General features: G+C 44.4%; 1 protein-coding gene and 1 non-coding gene across 5 annotated transcripts in view; one reads left to right on the top strand and one right to left on the bottom strand.

Annotated features, from left to right (window-relative positions):
- LOC126259893 (uncharacterized) overlaps positions 1–27,243 on the top strand; it is a 526,255-nt gene that overhangs the window by 312,392 nt on the left and 186,620 nt on the right. The window lies entirely within an intron of this gene.
- On the bottom strand, positions 3,896–3,970 carry Trnat-ugu (transfer RNA threonine (anticodon UGU)). Its single transcript has one exon. It is a non-coding gene; the product is annotated as a tRNA-Thr (tRNA).

The following is a 27,243-nucleotide window of genomic DNA, read 5'->3' as shown; positions in this document are numbered from 1 at the left end:
CTTTTTTGCTATAAACTATGACTGGAGCCACACGGCAAATAGGTGCCATAGAAAAGACATTGGTCTTGTATTTTTAATGAATAAAGTTTAGTTTACCATTTGGTCATAGAGATTTAAGTTTTCCACCGTTTCTTTAAATTGATTAATTTGCATTTCCTTAAAAGAAAACTGCTAATTTCCTTCTCGTATCCGAGTATGTGGTCTGTCGCTAAATGAGTCCGCCGTTGACGGAAAATTACACCCTAATTTCCTTTTAAATAGTCCTGAATGTCAGTAATTCAGTATCATAGAATCAGGTATAAATTTCATTAAGAGATCAGTTGAAACTACGATGCAAGGCGCCAGCTGTTACCTTTGACGTAATGACTTTGCGTATGACGTCATATGTGCGCAAACAGAGGTACAACTGTTCTGACATTTATTTGCATCTACTCGTATACTGTCTTTTGAAATGTAGATTGTGATGAGTGATCAGAAGCGTAGACCGGGTCTAGGTTAGGTTGTAAGATGACAGTTTGATTGTGAGCTGGTGAAGCCAGTAAATGTTCAAATGTGTGTGAATTCCTAAGGGACAAAACTGCTGACGTCATCGGTCCCTAGACTTATACACTACTTAAGTTCACGTATGCTAAGAACACACACACACACACACAGCCGAGGGAGGTCTCGAACCTCCGGCGGGTGGGGCAGTGCAGTCCAAATGCTATGTCAAAGAAACGACTAAAATATTTAGTATTGCGCGTATTTTACGCATATTAGATTTCAGTAAGCTACTTTTTGAGCCCAAGTGGATGGGTGGTATCGATAGGTTTATTATTTTACATTTATCAATACTACTATAGAACTGAGAATAGCAGTAGCCTTATGAAATTAACAAACACGGAAACTCTTCCAGTGAAATAACTTTTCAGTTATTCACATTACATTGACGCATTATTCTATACATGACACACTTCTTTGCTGCGCAGTGTTTTTATTCAGCGAATAGGTTATGTGGTGAAGTTTTGTCGCTGTCTATCAGAAAACGTTTATACACACTGGTTAACAGTACCCCGTGCTGTATAAAGATTTTAAATTCTTTGTACAAATCGGTTTGGTGTGACTTGTCTCTTTTACGTAAAATACATGATCATAATTTGTATCACGAAATGGGTGACCAATGCCATTAACATCCAAACTGTTTTATTCAAAGCCATTTATCACATTTTTGAGAAACTATAGATAATTTATTCGTAATTATATTCAGTGAAGAACAGGCCCGCATCTCGTGGTCGTCCGGTAGCGTTCTCGCTTCCCACGCCCGGGTTCCCGGGTTCGATTCCCGGCGGGGTCAGGGATTTTCTCTGCCTCGTGATGGCTGGGTGTTGTGTGCTGTCCTTAGGTTAGTTAGGTTTAAGTAGTTCTAAGTTCTAGGGGACTTATGACCTCAGCAGTTGAGTCCCATAGTGCTCAGAGCCATTTGAACCATTTTTTCAGTGAAGAACAACTTCAGTTACGTAAAAAACACAAAAGCAACGAACTAGAAAAATATAAAACTGCAAGGCATACAAAATCTAAAGATACAATAAAATTCGGGTGTTCTTCGTTGTTTTTGTGAAAAATGATTTAGATATTTTTCATAGTATAGACAAGAACGTCAAATTGTCCTAAATAAAGAAATGTATACGGAAAGAAACAGTTGAATGGCACAGTAGAAAGAACTACACTAAACGTTTGCAAAAATTTTCTGTTACTGGCAACTTAAGTTGTTGCATTAATAATAGTAGTATTGTGCAAAACAATTGTCTATGCTTATAAGATTCCGAGTCGACACTTCAGGATCGCAGCTGAATTGTTTAGCACGTCTTCTTGCTTCCCGATTCTTCTTCCTTCTCTCGCTCCTCCTTGTTCCTTCTGCTTCTCTGATACAGTTGCCAGTTCATCTGTGACCTTCCGTACGAGGGTTTATTTCAGTTATTCCAATACTCTTCCTTATTTCATCCAATTGCTCCCCATAAATCATGTTGCACACCACAAATTCTTGGTCAACAATCAGTTATCCATTCTCGTGATGTGGCAGGTGCCCAGCATATATCTCATACGGGATTACACAATCTTTCTTCTTCTTTTTCCCATAGCGTTTATCCTCTAGTGTGCTATTTTTTTCTCAGGATTTGGGAAATTTTACTTTATTGTTTAACTTTGTGGACGCCACAGTCGTCAAGATAAACTAACGGAGGGGAGTCGTGTGCGTCCCCTGTCTGCGAATCTTTGTGTGTGTTAGCTTGTTTTAACTGTTTGCGTATCATATCCTCTGAGCCCAAATTTGGGGACCAGCCCAGCATTTGCGTAAACGAGTATGCGAAACCGCCCAATATCCGCACTGGGACTGGCTAGTGTACTAGACAACGGTCAGCAATCCGCCGCGCGGACTGGACCCGGGTCTGGTGCACCTTCGTGTCTTGTACGCGTACGCTATAGAGCCGTGTGTTACGCTATAGGAATAGCTCGAATGCGTTACACAATACGCTGTTTATTAAAGGAAGAACAACAGTTTATTACGAAGCGCACGACAGTAAGTGTATTAATTGCGATGTAACAAAAGATTTGCCGCTAGTTTTCACCCGCGCCATCGTGGTTTTTTGCCATAGCCTTTAAGAAAATTTTGTGTTTCTTGAAGAGTTCTTCGAATCGGAGAAAAATCTCTACGTCTGACATGAAGAATTATGAATGTCCACAGTTGATGTACAAACGATCCCACATGTCTGCCATTGGAAAATGAACTTTCGTGTGAAGCAGGTCGTGGCCCAAAATGAAATGAAGTCTAGAATCCACCTTTTGTGGTCTTCAGTCGTACGGGACCTTCTTACATATATCACAATATTTCGCAGAAAAACTGGTTGCGCCATAGATATTAAAAGTTCAGATGCATTAATAAACGAGTACCCTGTTAAGACAGCCGCCACGCCTTGATCAAAATGGTGTATGCATTAGATATACTACGCGCTTCTGTCTGAGTTACGGTATCTTTAACATCCACGAAACAACGTGAGGTACAGCGTTAATATGTACTCGCCAAAAAGTGCCCTGAAAATATTATGCCACATAACCAAGTAGTACAGAAACAAGGTACGCAGAACGTCAATATGGGATGTGCTTACTTCGCGAACTCCTTTCAGATGAGCAATGGTACGCAATGCCAGTGTTAGAACTGCAGTGTGTTAGGATTGCAATCCTTCATCCCATTTACGTTCATTCGGATGTACGCGAACTGGTTCATCCAGGCTGATGTCCTCATACCGCAGGTACTCGTCCACCAGGTCACTATATGTGATCGAAGATCCAGATTAATCAGATGCATTAGATGTAATCTAGGTTCACTTGCAGCACGAAAACTGCACTCGTATCATAGTAGGATGTCAAAACTATAGACCGCAGCCGTCACCTAGGAAACAGCTGACTTACGCATTCCGTTCATCATTTAACCTAGACGAAAACGACGGAGTTACCGTTTCGGTCCTTCAGCGATAACTTTGCGAGGTGGAACAATCGCCCGCATTCGAAAATGGGGGAGGGGGGAGGGAAGGAGGGGGGGGGGATAACTGATTGTGAGCGGTGGCGATTTGAGGCCCATGGCGGTTAGTTGGCCCTCTCCGTTGCAAGGGTTCCTGACGATTTTATCAAACACCTTTCTCACTCCAGGCGGGATTGAGCTAGATGACGCTTTCCCGGATTTCTAGGTTTCAAGTATTAATGCTATTGCTTGCCTGATGACAGAGTCCCAGAACCCTCAGGTGGGACACAGCGTCTTCGTGTCTTCAAGGGCGAATACACACAGAATGAAATGATGATTAAATCAAGACCCTAAGCTGTTGACAAGCGTTGATATATATCAACGGGGACAGTTGAAAATGTGTGCCCCGACCGGGACTCGAACCCGGGATCTCCTGCTTACATGGCAGACGCTCTATCCATCTGAGCCACCGAGGGCACAGAAGATAGTGCGACTGCAGGGATTTATCCCTTGCACGGTCCCTGTAAGACCCACATTCTCAACTTAATGTCCACACACTACATTCGTAGTGCCCCCACCCATTACACTCATTACTCGCGGCAGACAATCTTACAGAGTCCCGTAAGAGTTGGGGCAATGCGTGTGCATCCAGCACAGGAGGAGGTCAATGGCCGGTTAGCCATAATGAAGATGGCATCTGATCTTTCGGACATCTTCATTTAATATACACGGAGGTGACAAAAGTCATAGAATATCTCTTAATAAGGAGTCGGACCTCCATTTGCCCATCGTAATGCAGCAGCTCGACGTGGCGTGGACTCAACAAGTCGTTGGCACTCCCCTACAGAAATACTGAGCCATGCTGCCTCCACAGTCGTCCGTAATTGCGATAGTGTTACCGGTGGACCGACTAGCCCCTCTATTATGCCCCATAAATGTTCGATGGAATTCATGTCAGGCGATCTGGATGACCAAATAATTCGCTCGAATTGTTCAGAATGTTCTTCAAACCAGCCGCGAACAATTGTGGCCCGGCGACGTGGTGCATTGTCATCCACAAACATCCCATCGTTGTTTGAGAAAATTTACTCCACGAATGGCTGCAAAGGTCTGCAAGCACTCGAACATAACTATTTCCAGTCAATGATCGGGTCATTTGGACTATAGTATGTAGTCGATTCCATGTAAACATAGCCCACACGGTTACGGAGACATCACCAGCTTGCAAAGTGGCTTGTTGACATATTGTGTTCATGGCGTCGTGCAGTCTGCGCCTCACTCGAACCCTACCATCAGCTCTTACCAACTGAAATCGGTACTCGTTTGACCTGGCCACGGTTTTTCAGTCGTCTAGGGTCCAACCATATGGTCACGAGCCCAGGTCAGGCGCTTGAGGCGATGTAGTGCTCTTAGCAAAAGCACTCTTGTCGGTCGTCTGCTGCCATAGTCCATTAACGCCAAATTTCGCCGCATTGTCCGAACAGATACGTTCGTCGGTTGTCCTACACTGATTTCCATAGTTATTTCACGCAGTGTTGCCTGTCAGTTAGCACTGACAACTCTATGTAAACGCCGCTGCTCTCGGTCGTTAAGTGGAGGCTGTCCATGGCGAGGGGGAATGCCTGAAACGGGATATTCTCGGCACACTCTTGACAGTGTGGCTCTCGGAATATCGAATTCCCGAACGACTTCCGAAATGGAATGTCCCATGCGTCTAGCTCCAGCTACCATTCCATGTTCAAAGTCTGTTAATTCCCGTCGTGCGGTCATAATCACATCGGACACCTTTTCGCATGAATCACCTGATTACGAATGACAGTTCCGCCAACGCACTCCCATTTTATACCTTGTGTACGTGATACTACCGCCATCTGTACGTGTGCCTATCGATCTCCCATTATTTTTGTCACCCCAGTGTATGACCTCCTTTGATGTTATACTCAGTCACCACCTATTTTCCTTTGTACTGTACACTTACAGATCTTTCGTGCTCCATGGAATGATCAGTAACAGTAGATTTACTCTGACGTAAAAGTCAGATGCTTATTTGATGCTCGGCCCATGGCTGCTGTATAGGGAAGGTACTCGTCTTTATACATTGAGAGGAATTCTCTGGCAACGTGACTATTTGTATACAACTGGGTTATCTACGATCAGTCTCATAGAGCGAGGTGATGCAACCGTAAAACGATGGACTTGCATTGGAGATGACACCGACTCAAGTCCCCGTCCTGTTATTCAGCTTACATTTTCCGTAGTTTCCTAAATCAATTGCCAGAATGGTTCCTTTGAAAAGGACACGGCCAATTTCCTTCCCCAATCAGAGTATGTGCTCCGTCTCTAAGGACCTACACCTATGTATCCATCTACATCATTGTTCTGTAATTCACAATGAAATGCCTGGCAGAGGCTTCATTGGACAGAAGATCAGTTTTAATCTCCTTCTTTCTGCGAATGGCATCAAAGAACAGTAGAAGTAGACTTCATATATGTACTGTGAAAAGTAACGTTCGTCCCATAGTTATTTACGTTTGTGAATTCGTCTCCCCATTAAGAACTACGTACTAAATTATATCGCTTACGATAGCCACATTGCAACAGCATCCTTGAGCTTATACTTCTGAAGTACCCAACTTACGCTCTGTTACTTATAGAATTCTGTACTTCCTAACCAGAAATCGATATTCACCTTCGTAATCCCGATTTCCAAGAAATGCGTTGTTGTTGTTCTTTTCCAGATATAACACATATGTCTAAACGAAAGGTCGAGTTAATCTCTTTCCACTTCTTTTGACAGCCCAGCACAGAGCGGAAAGAGGCTTCTTAGCTCATACAGTTGACTTTTTATCGACGGACTGTTTCGATTGTTAGTTGACGATTATAGCGTATACACTACTTCAATCAGATCTATCATGCCGACAAATGTGTAGAACAGAACTATTGTCAAAATGCAGATAAGTTAAACAAGAAACATATCCAAGAATCAGACGATAGCTTTATGAGCGATTCTCTTCGTGAATGAATTACACTTCCTATCCAAAGCCATCTTCCACCGACACGGAATCGGATATACAGGTTACCCTGGTATTTTTATGAATTCCTTTGGAGACTACGAACAATCTCTTTGATTCTAATCAGGTAAATCAGAGAGAGAGAGAGAGAGAGAGAGGGGGGGGAGGGGGGGAGGGGGGGAGGGGGTATATCTGTAGTGAGGTTTATGCTTTACGATTCAACATCGTATGCGTCCATTTCGGCCACTAATTATTGGTAAGATGTGGCACTGTCTCCCTGGACTTTCTGCCGCTTGAAATAATGGCCATAGCGAAACGGTGGCTTACGTAAGCGTGTCTTGCGTAAACGGATGACGGCACATCAATTAGTGTGGGCGGATATTGGTAACCGCAGAGCGCCCGGCGTCACTGTCTGTTGCATGAGACCACAAACGCTGCAGACATCTGTACCTCCCCCGAGACCGTTGCGTCAGAGATCAACTGCCTCGAAATAATGATACGGACTGTGTGCTGAATGACGATTTTGCAGATTACGCACACGGCCGCAGAGCAGATGTCGTGGTCATTTTGTTATGAAACTGATCACAGTGTTAACCGTTTGAAGTGCTTCAATTAAATTAAAGATGCACTTTTTCAAAAAGTTTATTACTGCTAATCAGCAAGTCGCTGTGGTGACCGCAGATGTAATATCGCGTTTGAAGATGAACCCTTAGCAAATACGTTGTTTACGGGATTGAGCAGTAGGTTGGCGGATCCTGACTTGGTGCCACTCAACCCTCAAATTACCCTTGATAGCGGTAAGTGACAGCATGCATATGTACATTATACCCTAATCAACCCTCAAATTACCCTTGATAGCGGTAAGTGACAGCATGCATATGTACATTATGCCCTAAACATGTCTGCCTCGCTGCTGAACCATGGGACCACACACTTTAGATGAGCACTGACATCAACCCATCTCCACACGATCACCAGGCACCAACTAAATCCTGCACTCATCGGTGTAGAGAACCCGACGCCATTTATCCAACTTCCTTTTTACGTAGTCCCTTGGACACCACCTTCGTGCTCCACGTTGCTGGGAGTTTCTACCGTTGTTGATAACAGGTCTGTAGAGGCCGATTTAATCATGTGGAGACGGAACAGTTACTCTCAAAGCCATTAAATTTTGTAAATACATGTTTGAAATACAGTACCGTATCAGGAGATTGGCCAGCTGCAGTTGTCATCCGATTTTTTTTCTTATTTTTAAATGGGACACACAGGATATTTGGTAGTAATATAGGTATTAATTTTTTGAACTTTGGCTTCAGAATTATGTGAAATTAATAACAATTATACTGAAAACACTTTCAGAAACGCATCTTACAGAGCAACGGAATGAGTTTCGGGTGGGAAGTTCTTGTTTAGGCAGCGTTTTTTTTTCTTTTTTTTTCTCCTTCAACGTCCCAAATTACTGAAACACAGAGAATACAGTTATCCCACATACATAGCTTTTTTAGACTGTGAAAAAGCTTTTGATAAAGTTAGGGGAGTTAAATTACGGCAAATTTTAGAAAAGTATGATGTTCCTCAGCTTGTAACGGATGTGGTGTAATTGTAATACAAAGTACAAAAAGGAAATCCATTTGCGAGAACCATCTCCCAAGGAGTGATACTAGGATGTCCGTTATCACCCACATAGATGACGTTGCAAATATATGACAGAATATAGTAGCGCATTATTGTAAGCTTCATAATAAAGTTATAAATACAATCCTGTTCGCATGTGACCAAATAATCTTAGCAGATTAGGAAGATAAGTTACAGAGAGAAATTTTGTCCCGATACAGGGTAGCAAATGATATGTTAATATCTAAAGAAAAAACTGAAATACTGGCATTCCATGGGAACATCATTTAAGATCAAAAATACCTTTAAATACCTAGGACGTGATATTGCATCCATCAAAAAATGGTTCAAATGGCTCTGAGCACTATGGGACTTAACATCTGTGGTCATCAGTCTCCTAGAACTTAGAACTATTTAAACCTAACTAACCTAAGGACATCACACACATTCAAGCCCGAGGCTGGATTCGAACCTGCGACCGTAGCAGTCGCGCGGCTCCGGACTGAAGCGCCTAGAACCGCTCGGCTACCGCGGCCGGCGTTTGTCCTTAGGATAATTTAGGTTAAGTAGTGTGGAAGCTTAGGGACTGATGACCTTAGCACTTAAGTCCCATAAGATTTCACAGACATTTGGTCAAATGTTCACGTGGTGCTGTCGTGAGCATCTACGGAAAGAGGTAGAACGACAGTGAAATATCGCTAAGTGCTAAATGGTTGGACGTCCACGACTGTTCACAGAACATGTGGTTCGAAGGCTTCCCTGCTCTGTAAAGTAGAATAGATGGTGATCTGTGGCATCTCTGCCGAAAGAGCACAGTACTGGTACACGCACAAGTGTTTCGGAGCACACCGTTCATCGTGCATTGTTGAACATGGAGCTCTGGAGCAGATCAGCTCTGCGTGTTCACATATTGGCCCAACGACATCGTCGATTAAAACTGCAGTGGGCAACGGTCGTCTCCGCAAACGCCGTCATCGAGGTGAACGGCGGCTCGAAACGAGCAGGGCGCCATGGACGCAGGCTGGTGGGACCAGTATTGTGCTATGGGAGACATTCTCTTGCGGTTGTATGGGATCTATGGTAGTAACAGAAGAGACGCTGACAGCTGCGAACCATCTGCATCCCTTCATGATTGATGTCTTCCCCGACGGCAGTACAATTGGACGTGTCTCGTAGCCAGAACCGTGCTACAATGGTTTGAGGAGAATTATGATGACCAAATTCGACTGATATAAATCCTATGGGACCCATCTGCGTACGTAAATCAGCGGCCCGTTATTTTCGCGAATTACATGACCTGTGTGTAGACGTCTAATACCACATACCTCCACAAACCTACCAAAAACTGTCGGATCCCTGATACGCAGAATCAGTGATGTATTTCGTTCCAAAGACGGACAAACGAGCTATTAATCAGGTGGGTATAAAGCTTTGGCTCATCAATGTATATTGTCCAGGTCGACGTAGTCCTTCCAGTTGCCTCCAAAAAGGCAGTACGAAGTTCTCTTGCACTCTGCTTGGGGAGTACTACCGAGCCACAAGTTTTAGGTTGTGGTGCTCAGCTGGTGGCGTTTGCGCGGGCGACAGCTACTGGCATATCTTCAAATGTTTTCTGTCTCACGATAGCGGCTGAATGTTTCAGTGACGTTACTGAGGTGCGCGTCTATTCGGCGGGCAGTTCCTCGAGCCGGCAGTCCGTCTCGCCGAAATGCGACAACGCTCGCACGCTTTGCCTCGCAGTGGCCCATCGAGGCATGCCGACGGACAGGTTGCACAAACCACACTGGCGCTTCACAGTTGGTGACACAGCGCGCTCTGCTGACCTGCATGAGAGTGCGGTTTATTTTTACCTGCGTTAAACAGGTAGCGATTAACTGTGGTCGGAAGAGTAATGCGGAAAACAGCCCGGATGGCCGCTCGCGTTATGTGACGGTACCAGGGGCATGTCGCGCCGGCCCTGGATCGAATCCGCCCGTCGGCTAACTACGAGAGTTGGTATGACGGCCAGCCTGGATGTGGTTTTGACGCGGTTTCCCACAACAGACTAGGTGAATACTGCTATGGTACTCACATACGACCTCAGATACACTTTTCGCAAACATTTCGAAAACTTATTTGCACTTTCACACGGAATGACACTAGACGCAGGGGGCGATGACACGAAGGGATCCGGCCACCCTCTGCCATTAACACTGCCAAACCTAGATTAACATGCCGACCCCGTGATGACTTGGTTTAAGGCCAGGAAGAGGAAAAAGAAGAAGAGAGTAAGCTTCAGAGTTAAAAGAACAACACGCACGCTATATGCAAGCCACGAATATGGCACAAAGCTTTTTTTAACAGCCTAGTATAAACATCTTTAATGACCTGAAATTAGACTGCAAATTGCACTTACAACTATATTGGAACAAGTGTTCAAAAATTTCAGCTTATGCTTCTGGTACTACCGTAAGTATTTTTATTTGTTGCACGTTACCGTAAGAATAACATTACGTCGGTGCAAACAAGGAAAGTGCGTGACCTCGAACGCTCAGAATCGGACCAAAATGTACTTACAATGTTAATCGTGTTATGAGCCATTCGCATACAAAGCTTCACGTCTTGCTACGAGTAACACTGATTCAAATTATTTTTGAGTGTATTTTAATTCCGTCTTCACAACTACAAAAAAATGCCTCTTTTGTCAGCAAAAGCATATCGTTTATATCATCAGTCGTCTGTAATGAATAATATTTACAATATGACTTACTTTGTAGGTCGAAGAAGCAGTTAGTTTACTTACGGTATTTCATGGCTGGTTTTTCACTCAGTTCAGGGAACCCCGTCTGCTTGTACGTTTATGGATTATTTCTTCGTTTGGTAATGCTGATTCTGGCCTAATCCCACACTGCTTTGCAAAACTATGTATTTTTTACGTTAAACGTAACACAGTGTAATTCTATCACTGTTTCTTTTTACCCTTCTCGCTAAAGATGAATCGTGATTTTGTACAATGTTGCCAACTTTGGAATTAGTTTTCTTTTATGTAATTTTTTTCCGTGCAGTTTGCCATTTGTTTGTTACTCCATTGAGTTATGTTACTGTATATATATTTAATGTGTAAGAGAAATGAAGGGGCAATGATAGGACTGAAAATCTTATTGACAGTAGGTGGGGTGAGGGTGGGGAAAACACACACACACACACACACACACACACACACACACACACACACACACACACACACACACACAGAGAGAGAGAGAGAGAGAGAGAGAGAGAGAGAGAGAGAGAGAGAGAGAGAATTTCTTTCCTATGTGCTTTTTTCAGTTATTTTATAGTGTTGGATTTCCAGTATTTATCAGACATTGAGTAACTGTTTTTTTGTGTGTATTTGGAAGGTGCCTGTCTTTACTGGTTTTTATGACATTCATATCTTTTTCTATAGTGGTTATCGAAAGTCTAACAGAGGAACTTCGCTAACGCATAGAAAAATGTCGATAAATAGGACCAAAAACACACGGAAGACAACAAAATATTACCAATCTCTTAATGTACGTTTCTTTAGGCAGAATCGGGATGGGCGATTTATGTTCTAGGCACGTTTTCGTGCGGCTCTGAGCGTTAGAGGTCACACGCTTCCATTGAACGTAAAATTTGTCTTTGATATTCGCCAACTGATTGATCCTCACCGGGCAAAAAAATTTTCACGCCACTGCGGACGCACAAATGAATCGTTAAACCTTTACACGTGGCTCAGCGATCCAGTCACGTGCTCAACCGCGTGGGCATTGCCTCTACGTGAGTGACACATTTATGTCTCAAGCGGGCATTGTACGTAAACATGGGTAAACGTAAGGACGTGAAAGAGTGCAAAAAGGGGCACTCGTATTTGGCCGTGCCTGTGATCATATGATATGTGAAGTTGCTGGATTTCTTGACGTTTCTACAAGATGTATAACATAGATGATCACTAAACACATTGTCAGAATTGTGGCCGAAAATGCGACAGGAACTTCTGCAGGCAGTGAATGAAGGTCCATCCCAACCGGTTAGCGAGCGAACACAGCGACGGAAACTGCATGCAGTGAACATTTGAAGTCTGCAATTTCGCAAGGGCCATTGCTCAGTCGGTTACAGACGACAACAAGAATGCTCATCGAGCTGGAAGAATGTGTGACTGGTTTTCTGAACACTCCCTCACCATATTACATCTCGATTGGCCTGCAAAATCCCCTGCCTTGAACGCCATCGAAAATCTGTGGAACACATTGAAACAGCGGTGGAATTGCGCGAGAAAATCCTCAGCGAACGTACTTGACAGCCTAACCGAATCCAGGCGGTTATTACGTCCAGGGGCGAAATTGCGCGGTATTAAATGATGCTTGTAATTTTTCAAGGGATGACTAACTTTTTATACATTGAGCTTTATAAAGAGAGTTTTGGTTGTCTTACATCTAATGAACGCATCTCCGTAGCGCAAATCGCAGATCATTCTGACGGAAGAGAAACAGCTCCTGATGACTATATAATGTCTTACATCGAGAAAGTGACTGCTAGTGGGAGGGCTGGTGGCTATCTACAATTTCTCAGCAGGATGAGTGCTACAGTGGTGGATTAAATTTCAGACTCCATCGTAATGCAGCATACAGCGACGGCGTAACACGGTTATCGATCACACTTCTGTTGGATGGGGCCGTTAATATCGTGTTACACGGCAAACGGAGTGAACGATCGACTAGGTACCGCCTCAGTGTTATACCTGGTTTCGAAACTGACAGAAGCCATGCAGGGCTTTAAAGAGGTCTGCATGCGTATTGTTTCATTTACACGATAGTTGCACTTCCCAGTTTCCCGATAGTGACACAACGGACACTTAAACTGTAGGGTCGCAACATGGGAATATGTGGCGTACATGACAGGCTGTCGAGAGATTGCGCAGTATGACATCAGCTTAGGTACTGGATACAGTGCTTCTGAATGTGTGTTTCGTATGTGTTCGTCACACAATATTCAGTTGTTGGAAAAAGCGATGGCATGGCGAACAAATTTAGATGATATTACGTGCGGGCTGACCATTGACAGAACAAACCCAGTAACGTCATTTCACGGGTGTGGAAGAGATTCCAGGAAGTAAAAACTAATAATACGCTTTTGCCAACTGTTCCCTAATATTCGCAGACGCATAGTCCTTGCCCATGTGAACTCCAGCCTGGACATTGTGCATCACTCAGCGAGACGCGCCCATTATCCACTCTATCTGTACAAATTCAACAGTAACGACAGTGATATGCCATTTTGTTCTTGGGGGGAGCACCCGACGAGATCTTGTGTAACTGTGAAGTTTACAATGGAATTAGGGAACCTGGTGAGACAAACAAACCACTATACGAACATTTAAGAAACTACGAATGGTCGACAACTACAGATAATAATACTGACATAATTTCCTCGAAATGTAAAAGACAAATAAATGTACAAGTGTATGGCACTTCCCAAATCCCTGCACCTCTCCCCCCCCCCCCCCCCTTTTCCAACCTAAACAGCATGTTGCTGCAATGTTGAAAGTACAAAAACCTTTGGAAAGTACTGGAGGATAGCATCAGGAGAAGACACATTTCTAACAAGAGAGACCTAGAAATGGCATTTCAAGACGAATGGGACAAAATCCCAGCCTCTCTGAAGGCAAACTTGGTCAAGTCGATGCGCAGACGATTAAAAGCAATAATAGCTGTAAAGAGAAACCCCACTAAATATTAATTTTTGTAATTGAAATCATATTTTCAGATTGTAAGTTAAAAAAATGAGTGGACGAATACTTTTTGAAGTAGCCTTTGAGTAAATTCTTCATTTTGTCAAATTTGTTATCGTTATGGATGTATTTCTTTCCTTGTCCATCAATAAAGATGACTTACCAAGTTCGTTGCATATGACTGGATGTTCACATTTTATGTTCCCTTCCTTTCACGTGACATACACTTAGTTAAAAAGAATACAACTAGACGAATACTTTTTGGACTCACTGTAGATCATACTCCACAAGCGGAGGGCACTTTTGGTTCCACTAACTGATCCTCCCCTATCTCGTTCCACTCGCGAATGGTGCTTGGGAAGAATGACTGTCGGTAAGGCTCTGTATTGGCTCTTAATGTCTCGAAATCTGTCATCGCTGTCACTACGTGAGATCTATGCGGGAGGAAGTAATATGTTGCCCGACTTTACATAGAAAGTACTCTCTCGAAATTTCAATAGTAAACCTCTCCGACATTCACAACGCCTCTCTTGTAAAGTTTGCCAGTGTAGTTTGTTCATCATCTCGGTAACGCTCTCGCGCAGACGATCCCGTGAAGAAATGCGCTTCTCTTCTTTGGATCTTCTCTCTCTCTTCTATCAGTCGTACCTGGTAAGCGTGAACAAGAGCCTTACAATTCACTTCCATCGTAGACGAGTTACATTTCCTTAAGATTCTTTATAGGAAGAATCTCCGTCTGGCATATGTTTTCCTACTATTTATTTTTGTCGTCATTCCACTTACGGTCGCTCTGGATAGTTATTCCTAGACATTTTACGTTAGATACTGTTTCCAGCAGTTTGTCATCAATAGTGTCATTGTACAGTAATGGATTTCTTTCTCTGCGTATGTGCAGTATATAACATTTATACATGCACCATTCATCAATCCTCTGTGGGTCCTTCTGAAAATCGATACATTCTTCTGACGTTACTTTCTTATAGACGACCGCATCCACCCGCTAATAGCCTTAAAGAGCTGCAGACTCTTCCTTCGAGTTCATTTATACAAGGTGTTTTAAAAAAGGACTTTACAACTTTAAAATTCATATACATTTATTGAAAGGAGATAGAGCTGGGTTTAGTGTTACTTTGTAGGGAAACGCATCATTTTTTTTTATCTTAAACTAAAGATGTATGTGGCTTCCGTTAGTTATCCTGCACACATCCCATCGGAAGTCAGTTTCTTCCCAAACTCGCTGTAGCATTGGAAGTGTAACTTGCTCAGTGGCGGCGTAGATTCTTGCTGGAAATTCAGGTAGGAAAGCCGGCGCAGGAGGTACAAACACTATATCCTTGATGAAGCCCCAATTAAAAAAAAAATAAAATAAAAATGAGTGGGGTCAGGTCTGGGGAACGTGGGGGCCGTGCAATTGTCACATCACGGCCAATCCATTGACCTGGAAAGCAGTCACTGAGAAAATCCCGGACGTCAGCCAGGTAGTGGCGTGGTGCACCATCTTGCATGAAGTAAACATTTCATTCTTGGTCATCCTCATTGATTTGTGGTATCAAAAATTGTTGATGGTTCTCTCACGGAATTTTATCAGTGTCTTTTATTGGCACGATCGTCAGTCGGTACGGTTTCAAACGCGAACGGTTTCTCAACACACGCCAAACAGTCGTACGTTGGATTCACAGTTCGCGACATGCACGCCGGGTCGATTTCGTAAGGCTGTTGACAAAACTTGTCTCACTCGCTCAACGATGTCGTCAAATGTGCTTGGACGGCCTGATGATTTCCGTCTTACCGAGCACCATGTTTCTACAAAACATTTGTGCCACTCATAAATTGTAAACCTACTAAGAGGATCTTTAGCGTATTTTGTACGGAAATTACGCTGAACTGTTGTCGCCGACTTCGATTCTCCAAACAAAAACACACAGCTAACACGCTCGGGTCCAGTGAAGGCAGCCATCTTTAACGCAACTGCCGCTAGCGCTCCTTACTGTGCGAACTACGCGAGGCAAAACTTGTATTTCCCTACAAATTGACACTACAATCACCTCTGTAGGTATTATGAATCGATTTATATGAATTTTCAAAGTTGTAAAGTCCTTTTTGAAACACCGTGTGTATAGTGTAAACACTTACGGTCCTTTCACACTTCCTTGCTGTTCTACGGAAATTATCTTCACGTCTGTCGATTTTGTTCCAGTAAGAATTGAGTTCTATCTGCAAGAAAGTCTTGAATCCAGGGCAAATCCTGTCCGATACTCGACGATCTCGTATTGTTTTCACTAAACAGCAGTGCAGGACAGTGTCAAATGCCTTCCCAGGTTAAGAAGCACGGCATCAAGCTGATCGCTGTTGTCTACAGCTATGGATCTCATAGAGGAACTGAGCAAGCTGAGTATCCCAAGAGCTCTGTTCGCGGAATCCGTGTTGATTTTTGCAGAGAAGACTTTCGTTCTCCAAAAATGTCATAATTCTTAAGCATAATTCTACAACAGATTGACGTCAACGATATTGAGTGCATCTGTCCTGCAGCCTCTTTCTTGAAAACAGGGATGACGTACGCTTTTTTACTATCGCTAGGTACCTTTCGTTGCTCCAGCGATCTACGCTAAACTAGAGCTAAAAGGGGAACAAGTTCTTTTGCATAATCTTTGTACAACCTTATAGGTATCTCATCTGGTCCTGATGTCTTTCCACTATTAAGCAATTGTAGTTGCTTTTCTATTCCGCGATCGCTTATATTAGTGTCTGTTGTTTCGACGTCTCGATATTTCTTACGGTTACTGAAAGGAGGGACTGCGTTACTATTTTCCGCAATGTAACGGTTTTCGGGAGACCGAACACAGTTTTTCGGCCTTTTCTCTCGTATCTTCCGCTTCGGTGCCATTGTGGTCCCTGGGTGAATGAATGTATGACTTCGAACCGCTTACTGAGTTTTACGTAAGACCAAAACCTATTAGGGTTTTTACGGGGATCAGTTGACAAAAAAAATTGCTTTCAAAGTCATCGACATACTCTATACTGTTGGAATCAAAAGTTGGATTGGAGTTTTCGCCCATAATTAGACGAAGCAAGACAACATTGAGTTCAGTTTGCCACATAATTTTAATCGATCTTAATATGTAGCGAGTCTTTTAGAGAAACAATACACTGTGTCTACGTACGCTGTCTGACAATTACTCACCGGCTGAGCTTGTGTTCTGGTCGCGAGCCAGCGAGACATCCGTCAGACTCGGTCAGTCACACGCTCTAATCTCCCGGGTCCCACCTGGTCTCGCGTGGAAGCCAGCTGACCTTCCGCCAACAAGTCCACCCACACTGCTTGCAGCTGTCCGATCTGAAGACACTCTTGGCCGGATTTCAGCCGCCTGAACAATAGTGCAAGCTGTGCTCAAGAATACTCACTCCTCGCGAAGAACGATCATTACGTAAACAGCTTACTTCGTCACCAACGCTTTTACCATCTGGCCAAATTACGGACATTGTGTATAGCTGTCACTGGTGCCTAATGTTCTTGTGTGGGTATGAATGACATGTCGCAGTAATACACTCATGAGTCAAAACATACACTGCCTACTGTGAGAGTAAAGGCCTCGCCGTGGCGTTGCTGCCACGTGACGGCTCACAGAAAGTGTACAAGCAGATAGAAACGAATGGGAATGCACGTACATAAGCGATTTTGACAAAGGACAGCTTGCTATGGCCGGGTGTGCTGGGAACGGGCATCTCAGAAACGGCAAAGCTGGCTAGCTTTTCGCATGCTGTTGTCGCGAGTATCTTTGGAAGGTGGTTGAGGGACGGTGAAACGACGAGTAGATGACTATGTGTTGGACTTCGACGTTTCATTACAGAACTGTCCGCCCTCGGTAGATGAGTGGTAAGCGCGACATCGTGTCAATCCTAAGGGCCCGGGTTCGATTCCCGGCTGGAGATTTTCTCCACACAGGGACTGGGTGTTGTGTTGTCCTAATCATCATTTCATCCCCATCGATGCGCAAGTCGCCGAAGTGGCGTCAAATCGAAAGACTTGCACCCGGCGAACGGTCTACCCGACGGGAGGCCCTAGTCACACGACATTTACGTTACAGAACTTCGAGATCGGAGGCTTGTCCGCTTTGTGCAGTAGAATAAGAGCTGATATGTGGCAGATCTAACGACGGAGTACAATGTTGGTGCAGGCAAAGCTATTCTGGTACACATCAGCGCATATTATTTAACGGCAGCAGACTGTCCCTACATGCTATCTTGTTGACCCTACAGCATCGTTGAGAAGGGATCATCTAGAGTGGACCGTAGATCAATGGAAACCTAAAGCGTGGTCGGTTTCTCTTTGCACCAGGTCGATGGCAGTGTCCGGAAATGCCGTTATCTAAGCGAACGGCTGCTAGAAACACGCAGCGCCCCACAGACGCAGGCTGGTAGGGCAATATTATGTTATGGAAGACATTCAGATGGGCTTCCATGGGATCTGTGGTAGTAATCTAAGCCACAGTGATAGCCAGGATTAAGTGGAGACTATTGCGTACCACTTACATCCCTTCAATCTTGATGACTTCCACAACAGCTATGGCATTTTCCAGCAGGAAATATGCTGTGTAGATAAGCCACAATCGTACTGAAATTGTTTGAACAGCTTGATAGTGAACGCACGTTCGTGTCTTAATCATTAAATTCACCTGATGTGAACCCGACGGAACGTTACAGGGACACTACGGGGCGCCACCTCCGCGTCCAAAAGCCATCTGTCCGTAATTTACGGGACTGCGTGAACTGTGCGTAGACACGTGATGAAAAATATCTCCGAAAACCTACAAAACATTTGTGGAATCCATGTCAAGCAGAAACGCTATTTTGTATCGTTTATAAGTGGTACAGTACACTCTTGCGCAAGTGGACATAATGTTGTGTATCCTCGGTGTGTGTGCACTAAGAACAAGGTTAGGTTCGAGAGTATTATATAGTCAGACCTCTTAATTATAAACTAAGCTCTCTGCTGTAATATATTTGATACAGTGTAGAACGACAAAGTGTTCTGTTTGTGCATGGAAGGTCAGCAGTGCATTTAGAAATATGCTCTTGGCCCATGTTTCTTATTTTGTTGTATTAGCCGAGTCTTCTATTACTCTCTCTATTCATCCCTCCTCTTCCTTCGCACCCTCTTCCCCTCTGTCCATCCATCTACTACTTCCATTACTATATGTCCACCTCCCCCTCACCCCACTCTCTGTCTCTCCGTCTTCTCCTCACCCCCCCTTCTCTCTCTCTCTCTCTCTCTCTCCCCCCCTCATCCCCTCTCTCTGTCTCTTCCTCATCCCCTCTCTCTGTCTCTTCCTCATCCCCTCTCTCTCTGTCTCTTCCTCATCCACTCTCTCTCTGTCTCTTCCTCATCCACTCTCTCTCTGTCTCTTCCTCATCCCCTCTCTCTGTCTCTTCCTCATCCCCTCTCTCTGTCTCTTCCTCATCCCCTCTCTCTGTCTCTTCCTCATCCCCTCTCTCTGTCTCTTCCTCATCCCCTCTCTCTGTCTCTTCCTCATCCCCTCTCTCTGTCTCCTCTCTCTGTATGCCTCATCCTCCACACTCTCTCCCTGTCCATCTGTTCCTTTTTCCCCCTCTACCTCCCCCCCCCTTCGTGTCTGTCTCATCTTCCCCCCTCTCTGTTCATCTCCTCCTCCTCCTCCCACCTCTTTGTGTCCATCTGCTCCTCTGTCTTCTTTCTTTCCTATCTGCCCATTACCCCTCTCCATCTTCCACTTGCTTTCTACAACCCCTTCCTCCCCTCTCTCTATCCCCCCTCTTTACATATCTCCTCATATACCTCTCTTCCATTCCTCTCCCTTATCTGTCTGTCCATCTCCTCCTCTCCCAATCTGTCTGTACATCTCCTCCTCTCCCAACCTCTCTGTCCATCTCCTCCTCCCCTCTTCCATCTCCTCTTTTGGCTTCCCCCATTGGAGGTTAGAGTCCTCCATTGGAGGTTAGAGTCCTCCGTGTGTGTGTGTGTGTGTGTGTGTGTGTGTGTGTGTGTGTGTGTTGTCCATAGTGTAAGTTAGTTTAAGTTAGATTAAGTAGTGTGTAGACTTAGGGACCGATGACCTAAGTAGTTTGGTCCCATAAGACCTTACCACAAATTTCCAGATGTCCGTCTCCTCATTCCCCTTTCTCTGTTCATCTCCTTCCCCCATCTCTCTGCTCACCTATGCACATCTTTATGTATACCCCCTGGAATGCATTCTCATACTACCTATACAACATGCCAGTTCTGCAGGGCAGCCTTGATGTCAGTGTTGCCGTCACTTTTTCACCACCCCACCCCTATGGGAGCTAGATGGTATTTATCCTCATAGTACTCCTCTTCAGATATTTGAAAGAGGAATTTATGACCACTCAATGGCGAGGTTACCAGCTTCCCGACAGTAAGTAGTATGTATACCAAATTTGATTGAAATTGATTCAGTGCTTCAGGAAGAGATGGACACACACACACACACACACACACACACACACACACACACACACACACACACACACACACACACAAACTGGTTCATATGTTTCGTATGTGTCTTACACTCCTCGTTCGATAGCTCTAGGGAGGGTAACTCCACATACTCATTATGATTATGGGCGCATTACTAAGCAGGCGCAAACATTTTTTCTTGTACAAAATTGTAGTGCCTGACATGGCGGCAGATTAGCACGATTATAAACAAACTAGCACCTAAATAGACTATGATGATATTATAGAATAAGAGAAACATAAGAGATTGCCAGTATGTCAGGAAAAATGCTGCGGGAACGAGATGGTCTTACGAGGGTGTTCATTTTGTTTCGTACAATCTCTGTAAATCTAAATCGGATTCAAAGGATACATATTTTCGTTGCTAGGATGGGTTTTAAATGTTTGTTCCCCATATTTTGGATTATTAACGCCGCACACCATCATGAAAGGACTCTCCACAAAATTCGTTTATAATGATGTGGATGTTCAGTGTGACCTCATTGTACGAGAGTTAAAGCAAATGATCACCACCACTTTCGTGTAACAGTGGATCTGCACTCAACCCATACACCTGGTACTCATCATCAGTGTTCGTGGTGTTAAGAAAGTTATTACCACTGTTTGCGCTCTCCAGAATATCCTGTGCAAGTTCCACCCTGAATTATTTCCGACTTACACTAACACCATTCTGCACCCCTTTCCCTGCAAGATCAAATATATCGTGAAAACTGAAAGTGCCGTCCAACATATTCCTAAGATGTCACACTCTGACACAGTGCTGCACACGAAAGTCTACACTTTAACAACGACACTTTCATTTTTTGTATATATGCGTATATTCATTTTTATCCTGCATCCAAGCTTATATCACATACTACCGATGTAGTGCATCCGCTTACTAGCCCCATTACTCGTTGCATCTCGCCGATTCCTGTAAAAGTTCGAGCTTGGTGTGCATCCGCACTCAATGGATCGCTGGAAATCATCGCCCGAATTATATATGTGATGTCTGTTCTTTCAGACGTCCGAAAGAACAGAAACCACGTATAAAATTTGGGCCAATGATCCATTCAGTGCACGTGCACACCTAGTTCAAACTCTTATGGGAACTGACGAGATGCCGCGGGAAATGACGCTAATGAGGAACGGCACTACATCAGTAGTGTGTGGTATAGGTTGAGAGTTTGGGACTGACTGGAAGCTTCCTAGGGTAGTCCGTGCGTTTGAGATGACCATTGTGTCCAGATGGCTTAGTAGTCAGTAAGCAGAAAACATAGGTTCGAATTCCAGTTCGGCACAAATTTCGACTTGCGTAATTGATATAAATAAATTCCCACTGGCAGTTAATGTCTTCAATTCCTTTGCGTCTACTTTCATTTTGGTTTGATGGGGGACTACTGGGGCGCAATTCACTGTTATTTGCTCGGGCTTAGTGGTGTTGCGTATAGTTTGTTCCTGATAACCGAAAGCTCGCGTGAGCTAATTCCAATCGGAACACGAAATTTTTCATTTTGCATCTAATCGAGCCTTCACCTCTCAATGATTAGATGATTCGCCAGGAACGACAGGTGCTTCGGATTCCACGTTAAACTTTAGGTCCCCTTTCCCCAACAGGACACGCAAGTCACCGAGGCAGCGTCCAATTCAAAGACTTGCTCCAGACAGTATTGTACAGATGCCAGATGTCTGTTTGTGGGATGGAGTTCCATGCCTGTCGTGCTTGGTCGGTCAAAACAAGGAAGGTTAACGCTCTTAGTGGACGACGCTGGAGTTGTCGTCCGAGGATGCCCCATATGTGCTCGACTGGAGACAGATCTGGGAATCGAGCTGGCCAAGGCAACATGTCGGCACTCTGTAGAGCATTTTCGCTTACAGCAACGGTATGTGGACGAGCGTTATCCTGTTGGAAAACACCCCCTGGAATGCTGTTCCCGAATGGCAACACAACAGATCGAATCACCATACTGACGTTCAGATTTGCAGTCAGGGTGCGTGAGATAACTGCAGGGTGCTCCTACTGTCTTACAAAATCACACCCAGGGCCATGACTCCAGGTGTCAGACCAGCACGCAGACAGGTTGGTTGCAGGACTTCAACTGACCTCCTCCTAACCAACACACAGCCAACTCTGACACCTAGGCGGAACCAGCTTTCATCGAAAACACATCAGCTCTCTACCCTGCCCTCCAATGAGCTTTCGCTCGACACCACTGAAGTCACGAACGGTATTGGTTTGGGGTCAGTACAATGCACTGCTTCAGGGTGTCTGGCTTGTCGCTGTGGTCTTTGCTCTCGGTAGTGCCATGTGACCATCCAGAGCCCAGTTTTCTTGCTACCATACATTCTCGTGACCACCGCTGCCAGCAATCGTGTACGGCGACTACATTTCTGCTAAGTGTTTTTGCAATATCGCAGTAGGAACATCCAGATTTTCAGTCCTATTACACGACCTCGTCCAAACTGAGCGAGATATTGATAATGGCGTCTTTGTCGCATTAAAAGGCATTTTGATTAACACCAACTCACCATGTCCGATCTCAATGATAACTAACGCTCACGGCCGCTACAGCGTGTCTTTAAAGCATACCTGATTTTCATCCTTCTAGTGACACTACTACCGCAACTTTTATGCGACTGACGCGAAACTTGAAGAGACATCAACTTTCAGATGTAGAAACACGACTACAACTTTGATTTATGTCGCACAGCTACTTCTCGGTGTTGCGATTTTTTTTTTCCGTCAGTGAAGTTTTCAGGTTTTTAGGTACTTTCGGGTAGCTGGTTAACTGGTACCTATAGATTACCTCGTATTTTAGCGTAGTGATGAGCTTACGGTCCAGCAGTAGAGTGGTTGAGCGTGAATGTGCATAGCGGGCGAGTAGATAGGCAGAGCTACACCCACCGCCAGGCTCACAATTCGCTTGGCCAAGCCTTCCTCTCTTCGTACTGTGGCAGTGGCAGTTGGGATGTCCCCTGGCAGTTGGCAGTTAGTAGTTAGTGAGGTGGCCGGCGCCTGCAGCGCCGCCGTAGGAAACGAGCAATTGGCGGTGCGCGCGCGCAATATCCGGACGCTCACCTGGCGCCGGAGCCGCCGACGCATCGATCGCTCAGCGGCGGGTCACGGCGGGACACGCAGGGCCGGGACGCGACACCACTCGCCGCTGGCGCCAGTCGGCTGGCGAGATACCCGCGTGTACCACCGCCTCTCATCAGTTCCGCGCCCGCCAGTCGCCAGAGCGTCCGTTCAAAGCTTGCAAACGTTAAACACCTATTAAAGTACTTTTCAACACTGATTTCTTCGTAGTGGGCCCCGCAGCCTCAAGAAATTTTGAAACGTGACATGATTCCACCATACAATTTTTTTAAATTCTCTATTTGCACTACTAGTTTCAACGCTGTCCATTTTCAAGTGCATCTAAAAAACGTACATCACGCCGTATTCTCTGACTCACAGTTGAAATTTTCCCACATATTAATGCACATCTGACAGTCATTTGAACAGCTGCATATAGCGTGATTCGTAGTAAACATTAAGCGGTTCCTTTGCCTGGTGCTTCTGGCTAGATGTGACATTTTAATAAGGCAGTAATGTTACCATTCTCGAAAGCTCTTTGCATGTCGTGCACCTTACCCTGTCTGATCAAAAGTATCCGGACACCCCCAAAGACATACTTTTTCATATTAGGTGCATTGTGCTGCCACCTACTGCCAGGTACTCCATATCAGCAACCTCAGTAGTCATTAGACATCGTGAGAGAGAAGAATGGGGCGCTCCGCGGGTCTCACGGACTTCGCACGTGGTCATGTGATTGGGTGTCACTTGTGTCATGCGTCTGTATGCCAGATTTCCACACTCCTAAACATACCTAGGTCCACTGTTTCGCGTGTGACAGTGAAGTGGAAATGTGAAGGGACACATACGGCACAAAATCGTACAGGCCGACCTCGTCTGTTGACTGACAGAGACCGCCGACAGTTGAAGAGGGTCGTAATATGTAATAAGCAGACATCTATCCAGACCATCACACAGGAATTAGAGACTGCATCAGGATCCACTGGAAATACTATGACAGTTAGGCGTGAGGTGAGTAAACTTGGATTTCATGGTCGAGCGGCTGCTCATAAGCCACACATCACGCCGGTAAATGCCAAACGACGCCTCTCTTGGTGTAAGGAGCATCAACATTGGACGATTGAACAGTGGAAAAACGTTGTGTGGAGTGACGAATCACGGTACACAATGTGGTGATCCGATATCAGGGTGTGGGTATTGCGAAAGCCCGGTGAACGTCATCTGCCAGCGTGTGTAGTGTCAACAGTAATTTCGGAGGCGGTGGTGTTAGGTGTGCTCGTGTTTTTCATGGAGGAGCTTGAACCCGTTGTTTTGCGTGGCATTATCAGAGCACAGGCCTTCATTGATGTTTTAAGCACCTTGCCTCCCACTGTTGAAAAAAAAAAATGGTTCAAATGGCTCTGAGCACTATGGGACTTAACATCTATGGTCATCAGTCCCCTAGAACTTAGAAATACTTAAACCTAACTAACCTAAGGACATCACACACAGCCATGCCCGAGGCAGGATTCGAACCTGCGACGGTAGCAGTCGCGCGGCTCCGGACTGAGCGCCTAGAACCGCTAGACCACCGCGGCCGGCTGTTGAAAAACAATTCGTGGATGGCGACTGCATCTTTCAACACGATCGAGCACTTGTTCATAACGCACGGTCTGTGGCGGAGTGGTTACACGACAATAAAATCTCTAATGGACTGGCCTGCACAGAGTCCTGACCTGAATCCCATAGAATGCCTTTGGGACATTTTGGAACGCCGACTTCGTGTGCCAGACCTCACCGACCGACATCGACACCTCTTCTCAGTGCAGCACTCCGTGAAGAATTGACTGCCATTCCCCAAGAATCCTTCCAGCACCTAACTGAACGTAGGTCTACGAGAGTGGAAGCTGTCATCAAGCCTCAGGGCGGGCCAACACCATACCGAATTCCAGCATTACCGATGGAGGGCGGAACGAAATTGTAAGTCATTTTCGGCCAGGTGTCCGGATACTTTTGATCACATAGTGTATATTTTAGATGATGATCTATGACGAGTGTGCTGCGCAGAAATATTCATGGCACGCGATTTATTAACGAACTGACAACGATGTGTCCTCATCTATTACTGTAGGTAACTACTAGCTTAGCGCCCGCTGCTTCGCTCGCATAGACTGTATGGTCTACATAGATTTTTTGTTCTTTCTTCCTTGAATCGAATTTTTATGTTGTTCACAAGTTGCAACACTTTCTATACTTTTCACGCTAATAAGACCATAGAAGCATGGTCTTTTCCGAATGTACTTCTGACCAAAAAGCGACTTAAGCGTTGTTATTTCTAACCAAGAAGTCGAATATCAATTTCCATAGAGGCAGCTGTAAAAGGCTTTAGTTCTTTAATAATGATTTATTTTCAAAAAAGCTTTCACCCATTATTTTACCCCCTTAGTGTTGAATTTCTAAGAATGCTGAAACACAATTTTTTTTATTTCTGACTGACAAATCAAAATACCCATTTGCGTAGTTGTAGCTTCAAAATTGCCTTAATAGCGTCACTTTTTCACAAAGCATTTCATCCCGTATTTCACCTCCTTGGGGTGGAATACCGAAAAGTCACTTTAAACGACGCTTACAGTAAAAGACTGCAGATTTCAAGTTTGTAGTATGTTCCTTGGCCACACTTAAAAATGGGCAGTATCTGAAGGTAGTTCGTCCAAATAATTTAAAACACAGCCTCGTGGAATAACGTTATTTTTCAATACTTTGAAACCTTTACTTCCCATAAACATTGCATATTGCTGACACTGTATCCCTGCAATGTTGTCCGACATCAATGCGACCATACGAATTACAGCCACATATAATACAACGTTACCGGCGGCCATCGCCCGGCAATGTTTGCGGCAATACTTTTCCAGGGCAGAAGTATTTACGAGGAGCCTCACTATTGCAACAAAATGGACGAAGTCGTGGTAGTGGAAGTGAGTACCGTTCAACTGCTTATACATGATACAGGGAATATCGTTAGGGAGAACAAGAGAAATCGGCGATGCGTTCTTCTTTAAGTAAGTGGAAATGCTTAAGAAAATTTGACTCGTGAACTGATAGTGGATACATGCCTTTTTCAGAATTTTACCAGTATGCCAAAACACTATTTCCAGTATCTTGCACAAGCAGTTGGTCTGAGAATCACTAAATCCGATACAAAGACGAGAGACTGTATACCAGTTACAACCTTAGCAACTCGTGATTGGCACTACTTATCATTAAGCCTCTTGGTAGCAGAAGTAAGCAATGCTTTGGGAGAATGACAGAAGGTTTTCATTAACGTAAGTCTGAAATAAGAAAACAATTTGTATTTAAATTTTCTTCTTGTTCACCAGCACAGGGAAACACACGTGATATAACTAAAAAAAAAAAAAAATCGTGATTCCGATCTAACCGGAAACAGCTTGCGAATTGTCCTTTTTCAGATTTCAGTTTTAGTATACATTACTTTCGGCGTCCCATAGCTCAGGTAATAGATACATCGTATGTATGAAATTCATAATTCTCCAATTTGTCTACTTCACCATTGCTGTAAACAACAAACTCAAAATTAAAAAGAGGTAACAAAAAATGTGGCTACATGTATGCCCAAACTTTCGAACAACATCGAAACGACATTGTTTTCTCTTAGATACGTGACTGCAGCGCTTTCGGTGAGATAAGCAAGAAACTAAGCTGAGAGTCAGAGGGAAGCTTTTACAGACAGGAACAGAGAGAGATGTTGCTAATGCGAGCATCCCTCTTTTCTTCTTCTTTTTTCTGCAAATCGAGATTTTTGTAGCTCTGGCCAGAATTTTTTCA

This window comes from Schistocerca nitens, chromosome 5 (assembly GCF_023898315.1).
Source record: "Schistocerca nitens isolate TAMUIC-IGC-003100 chromosome 5, iqSchNite1.1, whole genome shotgun sequence".
Classification (NCBI taxonomy): Eukaryota; Metazoa; Arthropoda; class Insecta; order Orthoptera; family Acrididae; genus Schistocerca; species Schistocerca nitens.
Note: the sequence above shows the minus strand (reverse complement) of the source record. Positions and strands in the feature narration are given on the sequence as shown.